The sequence below is a fragment of the Palaemon carinicauda genome, chromosome 29, assembly GCF_036898095.1.
Source record: "Palaemon carinicauda isolate YSFRI2023 chromosome 29, ASM3689809v2, whole genome shotgun sequence".
Taxonomy (NCBI): domain Eukaryota; kingdom Metazoa; phylum Arthropoda; class Malacostraca; order Decapoda; family Palaemonidae; genus Palaemon; species Palaemon carinicauda.
Genome location: NC_090753.1, coordinates 27,307,484 through 27,317,483, shown reverse-complemented (window position 1 = coordinate 27,317,483; position 10,000 = coordinate 27,307,484).

The following is a 10,000-nucleotide window of genomic DNA, read 5'->3' as shown; positions in this document are numbered from 1 at the left end:
AGAGCACAAAGGACACATTGCACTTTGGGAGAAGATAATACTACTGTTTGTTTTCAATTTCTCTTGGTCGTTCAACTCTTCTGGCATTTTGAATGCAGTTTTTTCTCTCTCTCTCTCTCTCTCTCTCTCTCTCTCTCTCTCTCTCTCTCTCTCTCTCTCTCTCTCTCTCTCTCTCTCTCTCTCTCTCTCTCTCTCTCTGGAGATTGTCTACACCTTTTGCTTTCTTGAAAGTATATTGATACCCATCATTTATATATATATATATATATATATATATATATATATATATATATATATATATATATATATATATATATATATATACGTATATATATATATATATATATATATATATATATATATATATATATATATATATATATATATATATATATATCCATATGTGTATATATATATATATATATATATATATATATATATATATATATATATATATATATATATATATATACACACACACACACACACACACACAACGACAACAATAAATGAACCCGTCTCTGGTCTACTACAGGGCAAATGCCTCAGGACAAATGGTGGATTGGTGATGGTGGGAGATTTTCGTCTGATCACTTACAGCAAAGCAACTAATTATGGATGCCCATTAATAATACAGCTTTGCTGATTACAGTGATACACAAATCATGTTACCACATTCAGCTGTATGTGCTTATGCTTCATTCTACGAATATTCAATAAGCATAAAAAAAACTGATGTATGATGATATTCATAATATTTTGAGTGAAATAATATTCTTTTATCAAATCGGAAATCAAATATTATTTTCATGTTTCAATGAATTTTCCACAAAGGAACTACTTGATATTCATTTACATATCCTTTATTCCAAGAAAAGAATGATTATAAAACACGCAAAACTGAATATTTGATTTAATGATAATTTTCTTTCGAAGAATAAATTTTTTGCAAACGATTCATAACAACAAATCTTTGTCAGTTTATGAAATTTCTTACGACGATGATAAACTTAATAAATCAAGTCTTTCGAAAGTAAATATGAATTAAATATACACATCGGTGACCAATTCGAAAGATTCAACATTTTAGAGTTAGTAATTAATTAAAACTTCAATAAATAAAGAAACATTAAATTTTGTAATTACTCAAGTTTTATTCTGACCTAACAAATAGTTTCATTCTCCCCCAGTTTTCTTCTTTGTAGTCATTCCAGGATGATTTTGTTTATCCTCTCTCACATACACATAATAAAAGAACTTCCAATTTTTCATTTGATTACAGACGACCCATCCAACATCCAAATGCTGGCATCCTTTTAAAAACAGAATCTTTCGAGAGAAGAATCGAATTATTATTATTATTAATGTACCTGACCCGTCGAAGTTGAGGATTGAATATTTAGATAAGTATTCACGCACATGCACATGCAACTCCCTGTCACCAGGGTATGTATATATATATATATATATATATATATATATATATATATATATATATATATATATATATATATATATATATATATATATGTATTTATATATATGTATATATATATACGTATATGTATATATATATATATATATATATATATATATGTATATATATATATATATATATATATATATATATATATATATATATATATATATATATATATATATATATATATATAACTACCATTCTTTTAATGACCAACAAGTCCCGTCTAGACCATCCAGATGGATAAGACAGATAATGATGGATAAGTTTGAGAACACATCAGTATTTTATTCATTCATGTTTCTGTCATCAAATCGAAACAATTTTCAAATGAAATAGGTTTAGTTACATTAAGTCTTGAAGGATTAAAATAGCAGGCTTTCAGTAGCCCTTTTGACTGGATAAAAGTGTATGTAAAAAGAGACAGAGAGAGAGATTTAATTTTTTAGCTTAAAATAAAACATTATTTTCATCTGAAATATCTGAAGAATAAAAAATAATAAACCAGAAAATTTTTCCATTTTGAAATATTTGACAAAAATTTCCAGGTACATAACTAGATTAAAACCCAAGAGGAGAAATACCTCTGGGTTTGGCAAAATTTGGACTTTTCCTAAGAAGGGCGTGGTCGTGCACTTTCTCTATAAAAGATACACATTTGTCAAAACTATAAACACACTTTTCATGAGAAGAGTTGGTTCAAAGGAAAACTGCTTGTGGCCATCATGAAATATTTGACATATGATTTCTTTATATCTGTTATCCAAAGTTTTGTATAACTTTCACCTTTTTAAGACTAATTTAGGAAATCTTGCTGGTAGTCTTTCCTTGCAATTAACTTCAGTCAGAGAGCAAATGTAGATGTAATAGTTATTATCTGTCTTTTTTTATTTTCCTTTATGTTTGCTAATAGTTACACTCGAATAAGCTTTTGAGCAACTTGGTTGAGTAATAAGAGATTTGGGTGTTTAGGAAATGCCCCCCTAAATCTCGATGAAGTCACTGGCAGCAGTGTGACTTATGGGGTTTAATGCGATGGACAAACTGTCTTTTCGGATTTTACTCCTGAAGCCTGGCGGTTGATCTTACTAGAATTACTTGCCTTAGTTAGATAGGCACTGCGCATCACAAGGGACTGGCTATCATTTGATGTATATAGCCAATGAATCCTCTATGAATTTAGTTATTCATGGAAAGAGAAGATGAATCAATGGCCCCCAGTCCCAGGCATAGCGGCGTATTAAGAATCTCCCGGTTTATAAATACTAAAAAAAAATTTAAAATAGGTCATGGAATGTTAGAACAATGATCCAGATTGGGAAGTTACAGGGAGTGGAGAGATGATTTCTTGGCCTTTAGTGAAAGACAATGTAAGGGGATTAGTAAGTAGACTTTAGAGTTAGACTATGGAAATATATATATATATATATATATATATATATATATATATATATATATATATACACATATACATATATATATATATATATATATATATATATAAATATATATATATATATATATATATATATATATACATATATATATATATAAATATATATATATATATATATATATATATATATACATACATATACGTATATATATATATATATATATATATATATATATATATATATATATACATATATATATATATATATATATATATATATATATATATATATATACATACATATACGTATATATATATATATATATATATATATATATATATATATATATATATATATATATATATATATATATATAATCAGGAAGATCAGATGGAATTGGAAGAAAAGGTGTAGTAATGATGATGATTTCAAGAGCAGAAAAAGCCTTAACCGAGTAGAATGCGTAAATAGTAGACTGTTACTAGCAAAGTTTATATTAAAGCAGTGCAACCTGTATATTATAGTTTTCTAGTCCCCAACAAATGCTTCCTCTGAAGAAAGGAAATATGAATACTATGAATAATTGCAGAGTGTAATAGATGAGATCCAAGAAAAAAATATATGAAAATTGTGATTGGCGACTTCAATGTTAAAGTTAGAAGAAATAATCAAGGAATAGAGAATGTGATGGGTGTCGAGGGTCTTAGCGAAGTTGCAAATGAAAATGAAGTGCATTTCCTAAGTTTCTGTACAGCAAACAATCTTGTCATTGGAGGTACTCTTTTTTCAACACAAGAACATCTGCATGTATACATGGACCGTGTGGCAATTATAAAAATCAAATATATCACTTTGCCATAAAAAAAGAGAGAAGGGGGACTCTGGAAAATGTAAGAAGCTATAAAGGTGCAGATATTGGTATTGATCACCAGCTCATCATTGCCACACTGAAATTAAAACTGAAAGCACGGAACAGAAAGGTGGATAGAATATATAGGTTCGATACAACTAAACTTTTAGAAGAGACCAGAGAAACATTTGCAATTGAATGTAGGAATCGATTTTCAGTCTTAGAGATTTGGTAGTCAAGTCTTTAGACACTTGGACACTCAGTTACAAGGAGAAAGACATGAATATCAAATGATACTTAGGATACTATAAAAAGGAAACAAAAAGGAAATTGATTTGTGAAAGTTTTCGAGGAAGTAAACAAAATTATAATGTAGAGCATAGTAACTATTCCAGTATTGATAGTGAGATAAAAAGAAAAGCTAGGAATTACTCGAGAAAATATATAGGCAATTAAGCCGATGATGCAGACAAAGCTATGAATTAAGGAAGTGGCCATGGTGTAAGAATTGCTCATAGAATTATTAATGAAATCTCTATAGGGGCCAAAAAAGAAGTAGCACATATCCATAAAAAAAGAGATGGATCTGTTATAACAACCAAAGACGAAGAAAGACAATGTTTGATGGAACACTCTAGTGAGGTTATGAGTAAGAGATATGAAAGGAATAATTTGATTGATATACCTAAAGCTGATATAGACTCTGATGTCCCCGTAAATGAAGAAAATCTGTTTGAAGTTGAAGCTATCCTCAAAATATTAAATAGATTGAATAACCCTGGATACGATGGAATAACTGCCACGATGATACTGGCCGAAAATGAAGTGACTCCCAGAGTACTTACACGATTATTTTCTAGAATGTGGCATAAAGAGGCAAAACCTGTTAATGGAGTCTTATCAAGTGAATTTCCAGTGAACAGAAGAGTACTCTAAGTGAATGTGTTGTCACCTATGTTGTTTATTCTCCTCGTGGATTTTGTAATACACAGAACAGCCGGAGATGGTGGAGAGGGATTGGACTGGATTGGTGATAGGAATTTAGCAGACCTAGTAGAGTATGATGATAATGCTGTCCTTGTTAGCAGACCACCACAGGATTTGATATGCTTGCTTACCAGAATATAACCCAACACGAGGTTGGGCTGAAGATGAATAGAAGAGGTACAGAGATGATGAGAACGTAGTATGCAATGGAATATGAAATATCATTGGGAGGAGAAATGATTGATGGGGTAGAAACATTGAAGTATTTAGTAACTATGATCTCCAATACAGGGTCTTTAGAATTAGTGTTTAGTGAAAGATTGAAAAAAGGAAATCAGACAATGGCTACGTTAAGTAAAATTTCGAAATAAAATCGCCAGAAAATACATAAAAATAACACTATATATCAGTTTAGTAAGATAGGTGTTACTATATGGACATGAGTCATGGGATGACAATGAAACAATCTCCAATAGATTTAGTATATTTGAGAACAAAACCCTCAGAAAGATATTGGGAGGTACGTGGAAGGACAGGGCTAGAAATGAAACTATAAGAGAAATTACATGAGGATTATTTGTGGATGAGGTCATGATGAGGGGTAGATGGATATGTTTTGGGCATGCTCATCACACTCCCCAAGAGAAATTAGTTCACCAAACGTTCAGCTGGGCTCCAAAAGGCACTAGAAGGGTTGGAAGACCCAGACCTACATTGCTGAGGACTATGAAGCGTGAAGTAGATTATGAATGGACAAGTATTGAATTAGATCCTCAAGATAGAGAAGACTGGGGTAATCTAACCAAGGCCCTTTGCGTCAATAGGCGTAGGACGAGATGATGATGATGTTGATGATGATGATATATATATATATACATATATATATATATATATATATATATATATATATATATATATATATATATATATATATATATATATATATGTTTGTAAGTGTGTTTGTGTCTGTATGAGACTGGGTGTGTACCATAGAGATTAATATATATATATATATATATATATATATATATATATATATATATATATATATATATATATATATATATATATATATATATATATATATATATATATATATATATATATATATATATATATATATATATATATATATATATATATATATGTACATATATATATATGTATATATATATATATATATATATATATATATATATATATATATATATATATATATATACTTATATGTATATATATATGTATATATATATATATATATATATATATATATATATATATATATATATATATATATATATATATATATATATATATATATATATACATATATATATATATATATATGTTTGTATGTGTGTTTGTGTCTGTATGAGACTGGGTGTGTACCATTGAGATTAATACTTGAATACGATTCAGCAATTATATGGATATAATGATTTAGCTCTCTCTACATATCATCAAACTCATTATCGTCTCATGGTATAAATGGTTTATCGCGATCATTCCAAACCACAATAAATAATTTCAACTAATTATGCTTTTTAAGAGCAGTTTGTGTTAACTTTTCCTTACATAACTTTACATAATACGATGAATTGAATTATTCTGTTAATTTTCTATCAAGATGAGGAATGCCATACTAAATTACTAGTCCTCATTTCACTCTGCAATCTCTGTATGTATAAACAAATTAAACATTAAATTGCATTACACCTCACTATGCAGGTTGGCGCCAGGTTTATTTTTCCAATGAATGATAATTTTACATACCGGTATAGATTCATCATTACATATTCCAATAACTTCCACAAACACCTCTGTATTGCTATGGCATTGCATATTGAAACCAAAATGAACAATAAGCTCATTCAAATTCATACATAAGCCTCCTCCGCCGCCCAGGAAAAAAAATAGATTAAAAACAAAATCTTTTAAGTTTTGAAAAAAAACAGCAAATAAAAACTATAGAAATTGAGTTGCGGAACCTCATTCTTATTTGTATATGAAATTAATAGTAATAATAATAATAATAATAATAATAATAATAATAATAATAATAATAATTCGAAATTGACCACTTGGTAAATACCTCTTCAAACATCGAATACGTTTCACGCCACACTGAAATCTCATTGGCCACAGCCTATATAACAAACGAAATTCTGTAAAAAGACACTAACACCTGTTTTCCTGTCGTTAGGACAATTATTTTTCGGTATTCTTCGTACCGCGAAAATTTTCTAGTGCACTCGACCCGTCAAAAATTACGGCTAAATATTTAGATATGCACACACACGCATTCACAGATTCAACCCTTCCAACCCCCTCCTTCTTTCCTACCGGGGTAGCCCCTTTCACCAGGGTATGACTAATCACTCTCCTCCTTACCTGAGGGACGGGGAGAGACCATGTAGTTATGGTATCAGGACAATTCCCCCCCCCCCCCCCCACCCTGGACAATTACCGCCCGTGGACAGTTACCCCCCGTGGACAGTTACCCCCGAGGACAATAATAGAAATAAAACTAATATAAAGTTTAAAGTATTTTTAATGTATAAAAAATTATTTAAATACAAAATTCGTAAAACTGTCCTTAAACTGATGTTGCGCTCTAATTAACTACTCTTTAGTACAATAATATAGTTTCTGAAATTGTTTATTAACTAATTCTTTTTTAAATGGTTTCAAGATAAATTTGTTTTATTTACTTCCTTGGCATTACTTTTCTTGGTATTTAGTGAAACGACCAATATCCCCTAAGCAACATGGAATTTATCAGAAGTTCTAGAGGAAAAGACATACTAGTGCTTGATGGATATATATATATATATATATATATATATATATATATATATATATATATATATATATATATATATATATATATACATATATATATATATACATATATATATATATATATATATATATATATATATATATATATATATATATATATATATATATATATATATATGTTAAGCAGAAAGACTTGGCAAATGGTATTGTGTCTTTTGAGTGTGAAGAAAGAAGAGACAAACCCAGTTGCAAAGCTAAAGTAAAAGTTCATATTCAACGAAGTGAAGTTGTTGGTACTCTTCATAATCACACCCATGCACCATCTAAAGCGAAAATTGATGTAGCAAAAACTATCCAAAGAGTCAATATGAAAGCCATCAGTACAGAAGAAAGAGCGCAGCAAATACTTTCCGAGGCTTGTGGAAGCATTGATGAAGAAACTGGAACAAACCTACAACCAATTAATCATTTAAGACGTAATTTTAGACGACATCGACAACGTTTATCTCGCTCACGGCCATTGCCTTTAAATGCTCAGGAACTTGTTTTAACAGATGAATATACCAAAACACAAGATGGTCAAGATTTTCTGCTTTTTGACTCAGGGACAATTGACAAAAGAATTCTGATCTTTGGAACACAGAAAAACTTGGATTACTTAAGTCAAGCGTCACATTGGTCGCTAGATGGAACGCTCAAAACAGTGCCTCGGATATTTTTACAATTATACACGATTCATGCTTTCATAAATAATCTTTCAATTCCATTAATATATGCCCTTTTACCAGATAAAAGCCAAACAACTTATTCAAACCTATTGGACTGTTAAAACTACTGAAACATGATTTGGCCCTAAAGACTATCATGGTCGACTTTAAAAAAGGTATGATTAAAAGCTTACAACTGGCATTCCCACAATCCGAAATAAAGAGGTGCTTTTTTCACATTTGCCAAAGCTTATATAGAAAAGTTCAATCTTGTGGATTTCAGCAGCGATAACTGGATGATAAAGAGTTTTCTATCGCAACGAAAATGATGGCAGCTTTAGCTTTTGTACCGTCCTGTGAGGTCGAAAAATCATTTGCAACTCTGTGTGAATTCCTCCCGCCTGAAACATATCCATTGCAAGACTACTTTGAAGAGACATACTTAGGACGCCCATGTCGAAGAGGAAGAAGGCGCGAACCATTGTTTTCAATTGAGTTGCGGACTATGTACAACAGAACGGTAGATGAACTTCCTAGAACCAAAAATGCCGTAGAAGAATGGCACAGGAGTTTCTTGGCGAATGTTGGTTGTTTTCATCCAAATATTTGGAAGTTCTTAACATGCATTAAAAGATAACATTCATTGCAACAAAAACATATGGTTCAATCTTTGCCAGGTTATCATGGACAGCCATCTCAAAAGAAATATTTAATGTTGCAACCGTATTATTTCAGTCACTAAAAACTATGAAAATAGAGATGTAGTACAATATCTACGAAGTATTGCATATAATTTGCATGTTTAGACTTTTCATTTTAATGTTTTTATGACTTTTCAACTTTCTTTTAAGAATATTGTATGTAAATTTATTTGTATACATTAAAATTATTTTAAATGATGTTATATTTTTTATTGTTTCAATTATTTTAAACCATTTATAAAATGAGTTGTCCTGGGGGGTAGCTGTCCCAGGGGGGTAATTGTCCTTAGGAAGTAATTTTCCTCGGGGGTAACTGTCCACGGGGGGTACTTGCCACGGAGGGGGGGGGGGTAATTGTCCTAGACCCGTAGTTATACGTCTAGCAATGACGCTGAGCGTGAGCGGAAATAAATATATATTGTTATATATAGCCAGATACTTGCTCTTTATCATATAACGGAGCTTCAAAGATACTGAGTGATTTAGAATTCCATCCATAGTGCTTTAGCCCTTTAGGTAAGGTGGAGGGTACTTGGGCCTATAAAAACATCTCTGATTAATGAAATAGAATTTTTGTAATTGGGGATTTGGTATGCAACAAATGAAAGAAAGAAATATTTCAAAGATTACATTACCTGTCAGTATCAAAATAATACAAAATCGGGATCTTCCTTTGCAAAGACATACTCAGTTTAAAGGTTCAGAGGTCTGTCATGAATAGTAGATGCAAGGGACAGGACAACACCCTGGAGACTACCCATATAAACCATGAACTAAACATATATTCAGCCCCCAGGTCCCCTCTCCACCCAAGTCTAGGCCAGGGGGCCAGGCAATTGTTGCTGATGGCTCAGCAAGTAGACCTATGAGCTCAGCCAAAATTCCCCTCCTTAGTTAACAAGGATGGTGAGGTTGCAGACACTACAAGAATCTATCGAGCTTGAGTTGTTCTCGAAGTCCCGTCCATCAAATCACTAGCTAGGGATGTTTCCAATAGGTCACTTCAACCGATTTGTAATTATGTTATAAAACATTACAAAGATGAGACTTACAGAAAATGCCCGAAATCCTAATTT